Source organism: Hibiscus syriacus, unplaced genomic scaffold (genome assembly GCF_006381635.1).
Source record: "Hibiscus syriacus cultivar Baekdansim isolate YM2019G1 unplaced genomic scaffold, ASM638163v2 tig00017366_pilon, whole genome shotgun sequence".
NCBI classification, from domain to species: domain Eukaryota; kingdom Viridiplantae; phylum Streptophyta; class Magnoliopsida; order Malvales; family Malvaceae; genus Hibiscus; species Hibiscus syriacus.
Window position 1 is genome coordinate 72,000 of NW_024062405.1, and position 11,538 is coordinate 83,537.

At 34.6% G+C, this 11,538-nt stretch overlaps 1 pseudogene; it reads right to left on the reverse strand.

The window, feature by feature from the left end:
* LOC120208724 overlaps nt 1-10,864 on the reverse strand; it is a 30,968-nt pseudogene extending 20,104 nt beyond the window's left edge.
* Nucleotides 10,865-11,538: the final 674 nt, after the last annotated feature.

Genomic DNA, 11,538 nt, shown 5'->3' on the forward strand with positions numbered 1-11,538 from the left:
TAGCGATATATAATAAAATAGCCATTTAACCGGAAATATTATCAAGTACAATAACATATTAGGTAGCGCTTATATTGACATATTTTCTAAGTAAACCGGTATATTTATACCGGTAACATTGCAAATTTACCTATTACATTATTATTATTATCGGTTTCGATGTTTTTTAGATCGATACAATTTTAAATGTATCGACACTTTATGCTTGCACCTCGTTGGGCATTCATATTTCATTCTGGAAAAAAGTATCGACACAAAGTAAAAAAGTATCGATACATTATTTAGACCTATTTTCTCATAAAACCGGTATATTTATACCGGGTACATTGTAAATTTACCTATCACATTGTAATTTTCGTTTCGATGTTTTTGGGATCGCTACTTTTAATAAATGTATCGACACTCTATGTGTGCACCCCGTTTGGCATTCATTATGGACAAAATGTATCGACACAAATTTAACAAGTGTCGATACTTTATGCTGACCTATTTTCTCATAAAACCGGTATATTTATATCGGTTACATTATAAATTTACCTATTACATTATAATTATTGGTTTCGATGTTTTTGGGATCGATACTTTTAATAAATGTATTGACACTTTATATGTGCATCTTGTTTGGGCATTCATTCTGGACAATAAGCATCGACACAAATTCCACAAGTGTCGATATATTTTGTTGACTTATTTTCTAATTAACCGGTATATTTATACTGGTTACATTGTTAATTTACCTATTACATTATAATTATTGGTTTTGATGTTTTTTGGGTCGATACTTGTAGAAAATGTATCGACACATATTTAGGTAGTTATTGTACATACCTAAATATATACTGTGAATTTAATATTGTACCCACCCTTTAACTACCACTATCAATACCACATCCTATTGAAAGCAGCACGACTGAAACATGTTCAATGAACCTTTGCTTATATCTCCATCAACTCCGGGACCACAGAACTTTTACAATAATTTTTTTTTTCATGGATCATACTGATGCAGACAATGTTAAGCGAATGCCATGAAGTACATAATGTTGATGAATCTGACAGATTGGTTGGTCAGCTCTTCTGTTCACGTGATCAAGCTTGGTACTTTTACAAGGGATTCGTACGGGAACATGGGTTTAGTGCATGTAAGGGAACAACACGGCTTGCCGTTGAAGGGAATGTGAAGACACAAGAATTTTGTTGTTCCAAAGAAGGGTTTCGAGTATCAAAAGTCAATATTGTTGATCGTCAACGTGCTCATACACCAGTCACAAGAATATGATGTAAGGCTAGAGACGTAGTTACAACAACAAATACAAACGATCAGTGGGTTATAAGTAAGTTTTATCAGAAACATAATCATGCATTGTGCACACCTGCTATGACACCATTTATGTGTTCTAATAGAGCTGTAAGTAAGGCTGATATCGATGAGGTAACACATTGAAAGAGGTCGGTGTTGGCACGTCACAAGTAATGGACTATTTAACGCAGCAGGAAGGGGGCTAACATAATGTTGGATTTACACATAAAGACCTCTACAATGCACTTCAAATAGGTACAACAAAGGAAATTATCGATGGGGATGTGAATGTGCTTATTGCCTGCTTTGATTATAAGAAACATGATGATCCCGGGTTTTTTATGACATACTCAGTAGACGAATCAGGGGCATTGCATAATCTTATTTGGCCGGATTCTACATCGAGATCGGATTACACATGCTTCGGTGACGTAATTGCGTTCGATACAATGTACAAAGATAATTTGTAACCAATTATGCCTATTGTAACATCCCTCATATCGGGTTAGTGATCAAATTGTGAGATTTTAATTTCAGTGACCAAATTAGATAAATTGAAAGTTCATGAACTGGATTAAAATATTTGGAGAAGGATAATTTAGTATATAAGGAAAAGTTAAGAGGGCAAACTAGTCTTTTATCAAGTAAATGAATTTAATATTATTTGGGGTTATCTTATAACCCACGTGGATGGCATATGGGAGAAAAAAAATCAGAGTTCTAGACATTTCTCTCATCTTCTTCTTCTTCTCCCCGTGAAGCCAAGCTAAAGGTGAGTTTTCTTGTGGATCAAATTCTTGATGAATTTAAGGTTGCTTATTGATCCTTAGATAATAACTAAGCTTAAGGAAAGCTTAGATTATCTTAAAACCATAAGATGAGGAGTATATGAAGAATTAAAGAAAGGAAGTAAAAAAGTGAAATCTTGAAGTAGAGTTCATAATAAGAATTGAAAGTGGGATTTGACTTGTCATAAAGCTAACTAAGAAGTATGAGGTGTTAGCATTCAAATTAGAACATGTTGGAATTTGGGTTAGATTCTTAAATTCTACATGGAGAATTAGATTTCTAAGTTTTAGAAGTATTTAATGGATAATAATTAGTTTAAGTAAGAGTATGCAAGTTAGGGATATTAAAAGAGGGGGAATATAAAGTGTCAAGTAGAGTAAGAAGAGATTTTCGTGCTTAAATGACATTTCTGGGCAATGTGCATCGATGCATATTCATTATGCACCGATGCATCAATGATAAATCCCAGAAATTTGTTGAAGGTGCATCGATGCATTAATTTAAATACAAACATCGAATGTCGTCAGTGCATCGATGCATAAGGAGTGCATCGATGCATAAGGAGTGCATCGATGCATAAGGAGTGCATCGATGCATTTCTAATAAAATGAACATCGAATGCCCTCAGTGCATCGATGCATCAGGAGTGCATCGATGCATGCCTCCATTAAAAGATAAAAATGGCTTTTCTTTTAGCCTAAGAAATGATAGTTTAGAATATACTAATTAGTATACTGATAAGTATCAATGAATTACTATGTAGATATCGAGCCTAAACGAGTTCTGGAACAATCGACAAGTAGGATCGATCGAGGAAAAAGCAAGGAAATATAGGTGAGTGCATATGCATAGCATGAATATAGTATTATAATCAGTTCTAGACTTATGATAAGTCTAGATTCAACATTTTAATACATGATTACATTTCATATTATGCAACATGATATACGTTTATACCATATGCATTACATGACATGAATATGCAGGAAATGATATGCCTATGTGATAAAGGTATGAAAATACTATGTCTACGTGATACAAATTATGTGAAGTGTGAAAGCCCATGTTATGTAGATGAGAACTATAGGTATAGTTGGCATGCCAAGGGTAGAGGGTCTACGCGGTCCTTCGGGATATATATATATTCTGTGGAATATGTGTGAAGTCTTGTAAGACACATACTTGATCCCTAGTATATGTATATGATTCTTAAGGAATGATATGTGGTCCTTATGGACATTATTATATGGCACTACGGTGCAATTCTACGCGGTCCTTCGGGATATATATATATTCTGTGGAACATGTGTGAAGTCTTGTAAGACACATACTTGATCCCTATTATATGTATATGATTCTTAAGGAATGATATGTGGTCCTTATGGACATTATTATATGGCACTACGGTGCAATTCTACGTGGCACTTCGGTGCAATTATACGAGCTATGGTGACAGCATAGTGCACAACCTCACAATACTCACATACCTTAGGTTCTCAATATGATATCATGGGCCAATAAACTTATTAATACAAATTCATGAATGTTAAAGTAATATGCTTACAGGTATGGATATTGGGGATGTAAACTACATTGATTAAGTATATGCTTTCATCTCATTTCATATCATTATGACATTTTTATTACATTTCCTTGTTATAATTATTACATTGCCTTACTAAGTCGATGACTTAGCGTGTGAGTGTTTCACACGTAGGATCCAAGAAAGTAGACGGGACACGTTAAATAGCTGGACAACATTACTCCTACAACCACCAGATCAGAAGCAACTTAATCAGTAGGTCATTTTGTTATGTAAATGGCAGTTGGCATGTAATTAAAGGGTTAAGTTGTGTATGCTCTAAATATTTTGGTAAACTTATATTACAATATGTATATTATCTTATTTTCTTAATATAAGTTCAAATATTTGGCTATTATTTGTTAAGAGTTGTGTTTTAAAAGTCAATGTAATATCTCTGACTCATATCCGGGTCGGGTATGGGTTGGGGTGTTACACCTATTGTCGGTGTCAATCATCACCATAACACAATTTTGTTTGCCACTGCCATAATCGCTGACTAGACGTCTCAATCTTTCGAGTTGGTGCTACAGAATTTTTTAGAAGCCATGATTAATAAATCACCTATTTCAGTTGTCACCGATGGGGATAGGGCAATGCAGAGGGCTATCAAATCTGTTATCCCTTATGTTAAGCACATATTATGTTCTTGGCATCTTTCTCGCAATGCACAAGCTAACATTGGTGACCCAAAATTTACAGCAGCATTCCCAAAATGCATGGACAACCGAGGAATTTGATATTCAATGGCGTTCGGTTGTTTCAGAATTCAATTTCGAAAAGTATCCATGGGTGATTGATAAGGGAAATAAACGGCACTAATGGGCACAAACATATCTAACCGGTCATTTCTTTGCCAATATTCGCTCAACACAAAGGTGCGAGTCTATGAATGCTTCACTAGCGATTGCACTGAAATACAAGAAGACATATTTAGATGTTGTTCGTGCAATTGAAGATGGAATTAGTAGAATGTGTATGAACGAGTTGAAAGCGAATTACTTAAGTTCCCATACGAAGCCCTTCCAGATCACAAAACTGGTCGACCTTGAAAGCCATGCTGCTGAGATTTTTACCCGCAAATCTTTTCATGCGTTCCAAGATGAACTTCTACGGGAGACATTGTATCGGATTGAGGAAGAGATTCAGTCCTTATCAGATGAATGTCAACATTATATTTTGTCAAAGTACAAAAAAAAAATAGGACATTTGAAATTAGTTTTGATTCTCGTACGGAAACCCTAATTTGCTATTACAAAAAATTCGAGACCGTTGGACTTCCGTGTCGCCATCAACTTCACATTTTGAAGCACTTGGATTACACATATTTGCCCGGGAATTTGATTCAAAGTAGGTGAACTAAGGATGCGAAGGCTTTTGCACCCTGTTATGTTGACTTGAATGTGTCTCCAGAAGTAATGCAAATGGCAAGGTTCGCTGCTCTATGTTCAACGTCAAGTAGGTTATGCTGCATTGTATCAAAGACAGACGCTTTATGGGTTTCGATGTTTATGGGATCGATACTTTTTATAAATGGATCGACACTTTATGGGTTCACCCTTTTTGTGCATTCATTCTGGACAAAAAGTATCGACACAAAATTAAAAAGTGTCGATACATGTTGTAGACCTATTCTCTCATAAAACCGGTATATTTATACCGGTTACATTGAAAATTTACCTATTATATTATACTTATGGATTTCGATGTTTCTGGGATCGATACTTTTTATAAATGGATCGACACTTTATGGGCGCACCCTTTTTGGCATTCATTCTAGACCAAAAGTATTGACACAAAATTAAAAAGTGTCGATACATGTTGTAGACCTATTCTTTCATAAAATCGGTATATTTATACCGGTTACATTGAAAAATTACCTATTACATTATACTTATGGGTTTCGATGTTTCTGGGATCGATATTTTTTTATAAATGGATCGACACTTTATAGTTGCACCCTTTTTGTGCATTCATTCTGGACAAAAAGTATCAGTATCGACACAAAATAAAAAAGTGTCAATACATGTTGTAGACCTATTTTCTCATAAAACCGGTATATTTATACCGGTTAGATTGAAAAATTACCTATTATATTATACTTATGGGTTTCGATGTTTCTGAGATCGATACTTTTTATATATGGACCGACTCATATGCTTACTTATTTTTTGGAAACTTTACGTTTGGGAACCATACTGGACAAAATGTATATTTTTACCAATACATTGTAAATTTACCTTTTACTTTAAAGTTATTGAATTTTGTAGTTATTGTACATACCCTCAATATGAAATGACCATTCAGTCCCGCACATGATGATAATTATGATGATATTTGGAATAATGCAGACAACAATCTCCATATATCGTAAGTATCAACATGAATCTTAATGTGTATAAGAAACATGTACAACAACCTATTGCTAACTTTTATCATCTCATACATAATTACATTCACGTACAAAATTATAAATCGTATACAAAATTAACCCTACATTTACATCATTGCATCATTTTGTTATTCTTGTGTCTCATGGTAGCTTTTGTTATCTCCTGTCTTCGTTGATTTTGATTGTGGCTTACGAGATCATTTAATATTCGCGATCGATCCCACTCTTCAACAACCTATATTCAAATTGTCAGAACGTTAAATATTATAAACCACAACATTCAATCTATAACTTTTAACAATTTAACCACAAACGAATTTTTAATTCCACTTACAAAATCACCAGTTGCCCCTGTAGAACCGATCGATTCCATCCACATCATTACATACATACCGCAATTATATCTGTTACAAAATTTGAAAACCACACATGTCAATTATGAAACCTGCATAAATTAAGCTTTCTATTTATGATAATATATCATACCCATTCAATTGCTTATTCTTCTTATGCTCCACAAATTTGAAAATTTTCAAGGAGAACTTTCCTAGAGATCCACAGTATTCTACCCAAATGCGTTTCTTATTATAAATATCTAATATTTTAATCTACATTAAAAAATAAGAAGTTATGATCTAAACAAATTATGCATTATAATTTACATAATGTCCTTTCATACATACATACCAATCTCTTAGCATCCTTCAGTCTCTGTTTAGCTGCTTCAGATGTAAACAAACTATCATATATTGTTGCAACACGATCTACCATATCCAACACCAACATATACCAGTGTGAATTAAGATAGTTTATTGTGATCATGATCTGCAACAAATTTCACACCCAATTTGACAAAATTCAACATTATATATCCGAAAACATCATTTGCAATTGGTATGGTGTCTTACATTCTCACAGTCGGTGAATTTCACATAGTTATCCAATATGGGACCCCAAAAGGTAACAATACTCTCAACACTTTCTTTGTTTTTGGCATCCAACGCCTGTTGCTGCAATTACACAACAATCATTATTAATTTACCGTCTATAACACTACTTTTCAACATTTATTAATTTAACTCACCGCTAAGTGGTATGGAAGGTAGCCAATCCTCCGGAGTGACTTTTTCGAATCGTAGCATACTGTCCAGGCGAGCAAATCAATAACCTAACAAAATTAATTACACAATCAGAACATATTCAATAGATTTTAACATTTTGTGCTTTCTACTTACCACACCGCTAACCCATTCCATATGCTTCAACGTTGCAACGTCGTATACACTATCGAATTAATTTCCCATTGAGATTACAGAATAGCTGTATGAATCATTAGGATTAATATCTTGTCATGAAATATTTAAATATCACTCACAAAGCAATATATTTCACTTACCCCGATTCTAACCCACTATTCCATAAATAATCACAAATTGCAGCTTCGATGTCATCAATTCCGCTTGGAATATTCGCTTTTTCAACCTACAATTTTGCATACAAATTTTTGTCACAAACATCATGGTAAAGATCAAATTAAGTTTTCTTTTATTCAACTTACCTTCTACTTCTTCTTCTGGGGTGCATGACATTCCGAATCCAAATCTGCATCTATAACACTCTCCGGTGTATAGATCACATCGACATCCTTCCTTCTCATTTCCCCCATCTTTCCTTCTTCCTCCTCCCTCTTTTCTTATTCATATTTTTTCAGTTCATCGTATTTTTGCTCTATATAGCTCTTCATCTTTTTTATTTCACCCTTTAATTTTTCCCCTTCATCCAAGTATTGATCAACCACCTCCTTCACCCCGTAAATTCACTCCTCAATTCCACAACCTGTTTCACCACTCCATCAATTTTTTCACCCGTCACCATCTTAAGATTACCCTTAACACCTCAACTTCTTTCACCACTTCACCCCTCAACACCTCTACTTCTTTCACCACTCCATCTATTTTACGTCCACTATTTTTCCTTCCACTTCCCCCTTATGCCTCTCAAGTGTCTCTTCAACTCTCTCAAGTTTCTCTTCGACTCTTAATTGTCTTTGCATGATATCAAATTGGATTTTTTTGATATCAGCCAATTCAGACATCAAAATGTCGAAGTTACTCTATTTTCCCTCACCGTCATCCCCCAATACAACCATCTCTTCTTTCTTCTCCTCCTGCCTCCTTGCCAATAATTCAAAATTAAATTACAATATTAAGACATTGATTATATTCATAATATTATTTAATTACATTTATTACCCTTTATTGCTTCCTCGATCTATCCAACTTCAACTTCGCCGTCACTCTAACCACCTCTTTCTTCCCCATGCACAAATGTGTACCACCCCGCTTCTTTCATAAGCCGACACTACCTCACAGCCCGACCAAAAATCAAACAGTGCAACCTGCATTTATAATAAAATTATAATTTTATATAAAAAACTATACTATCATTTTATATAGAAACACAAAAAGTTCTTCAACGCATTTACCTCTAAGATTGCTATGCACCCTTTGTGGTATCTCTGGCTGCCCTTTTTAAAGGTGATTATTGATTCAATCAATCTCGAATGGACATATTCAGCCCAATTGAATTCACCCTTCAAGCCTTCATCGCAAATGAGCTTCATATAGTCCTTGTTCGTTTGACGTATCACCCGTTGGACAAAGAAAGATCCCGACAAGGTACAATATAACTCTGGCCTTCAACTCATCCCACCGTAAGATCCACTTTTGATTTCCTCTTCAAGTTCAGCATATGTCACCTTTTGCTTCAAACCATATTTGGAGGCAAGTTCTTTCCAGTTCTTACTCTTAGAGACTTCTACAACACTTTTGCCTTCATTTTCTACCCCCAATACGGCTGCAGCACATGGGATCCCGAGAGGAAATGAAAAATCAACATACTTAGCAATATATTGTTTGACATCAAATTGAGCCATCAAGGATCGACACAATTCCCTCCGAATAGGTCGATCCCTTACTCCTACCAACGATCCAAACCCCATTTCTCCCAGCATATTCAACTGACCCTTCTCCTTAAGGTGTTTAATTAATGAATTCACCCTTTTAATGCTGCACCTTGTCGACACTTCCTATATTTTTTAACAATATATAATTTTATAGTTCTTATATATTTTGTATCAACATATCTACAAGTTTAATGAATACATTCTTCTAATGTGTTTTCCTCCATTCTTTGTATTCTTCACTATCCATCTTTGACTGTGCGATGTAAGGTTCCTTATCAGCATCACTCATCGAATTCCATTTCTCCAACACATCATTTCTCACCTAATATTAAGTATAAATGTTTCTTAATCAATACATTATCGCTAAATAATACTCAATGTCAATTTCAATTTACATACCGAGCCGATGTGTTCGCCACCTTCCTTCATCCTTTAGCGTTAATATTAGATAACTACACTTTATATATCAGTTTACGCAAATCAAATCAAATACTTGTTACATACACTTTATTCAATATACAAATATAGATAACTACTCTTGTTGTAAAACGATTTTCTTCAAAAGAATTTGAATGGCCACTACAAAATGTGTCGGCACATTTATACAACCTATAATATCATTTTCTACCTATAATATTTATAAAGTTTCGACATTTATATTTACCTTGAATATCACTTTCTACCTGTAATCGGTCTCAAATGCTTCTTTACTCCAAAACCTCAAACAACACATAAAATCCTATTTCCGATTACTGTAATAATAAAAAACTAGGGTTTCGACAACATACTTTTCGATTCGACTGCAGCAACAAACAAACAAACTTCGCTTTAGAAACGCTTTCTGAAATGCAGCAACAATTACGCTTCGATTTAAAAAACTCGTACGTTTATCTATTTTCAGAGGATATTTAGCTATGACCTTTATATTTCATTAGATATGTTTTATATTTAATCGATACAACTACTAAAATGTCGATACTTTTATGTCAGGTGTCGATACTTTCGATAGGATAATTACCTATTCTTTAAAAGTATCGATAATTATTACACATACTTATTAAAGTATCGACACTTTAATATCTGGTAGCACTTTACCAGTTTTATCATTTCGATACCGGTTTTTGTCATATTTTACCTGTTATTCGTTGTGGATCGATTTTTTTAAAGTATCGACACTTTATGGCGCTAAAATTGATCTCTTTTAAATTCACAGTGTCGCTTATTTAAAATATCGATACTTTCAATATATCCGGTAGCGCTTACCGGTTTTATCATTTCAATACCGGTTTTGTCATATTTTTACCTATTATATATTGTGGATCGATACATTTTATAAAGTATCGTCACTTTATAAGCACTAAAACTGTTTCTTTTTGAATTCACAAGTGTCGATACTTATTAAAGTATCAACAATATAAGTATCGACACTTTCAATATATATGGTAGCGCTTTACCGGTATTGTCTTTCGTGACCGGTTTTGTCATATTTTTACCTGTTATATTGATATAAATCGATACTTTTTATTTGGATCAACACAAATCGACAAGTTAAGTTTGTCGGTTGCTATTTTTTTAATATTATTCATGATTTAGACCTACTATATTATTACTCAACATTTTCGATAACACTAAATTAAATTATTAAATAGTTTTAATATTTTAGTAACGTCGTATATTAACAATAATAGGCATTTCGTGAGACAATCCGATAGTAAAACATTCTATAATCTGAAAGACCGAGTGCGAGGGCCAAGGGAAGAAGAGCAAGCCTCCTCACTTTTCCCACCACACACCCCTCGCTCTCTTCTCGACGGATTCCTCAAAGCTCTTCCCCATTTCCATTCTAAATCTCTTTCTCATTTTGTCTCCGTAGATCCTCTTTCGTCAAACCAAATCAGCAATGCAAACTGCGGCTTTTTCTCTGTCCTCTCCTTGTTCGATTCCTCTGAAACCGAGTAAATTCGCTTCTACTGCTGGAATTGATCCTATTCACGTTTCCTGTTCCTCCTCCGTTCCCAAACGCCACGATCATTTGCTTCAAGCCATGGCGTTTCCCCTAGTTCTTTGCCTAATCGATCCTGGCCTCTCTCTTCCTCCTCATCCTTGCCGCTCAGGCCTTGGAACCTTGTCCTTCCGGTTCAGGACCGGATCGCTTCGAAGTTAGAGCCACAGCGGCGGAGAGTGCCGGTGAAGGCGAGAAGTCAGGTAGCTTGGTGAAGACATTGGAGCTTGGATTGTTTTTGGATTGTGGTACCTCTTTAACATCTACTTCAACATCTACAACAAACAGGTTTCACTCTCTTTCATTGTCTTATTAAAAATCTTCGGTTTCCTATTTCTTGTTTAAGATATAATGTTTCGTTCAACTTTCTTGTTATTTTAACTGAATTCCGCTTAGAAACCAGCTTAATGGAAAATATTTCAGCGATATTCTTATATAAAACTGTAAAAGGACATTAAGTGCATCGAAGCTTCAGAATCAAAGGAAAAAAGTTGCAAATGGTGCAAGG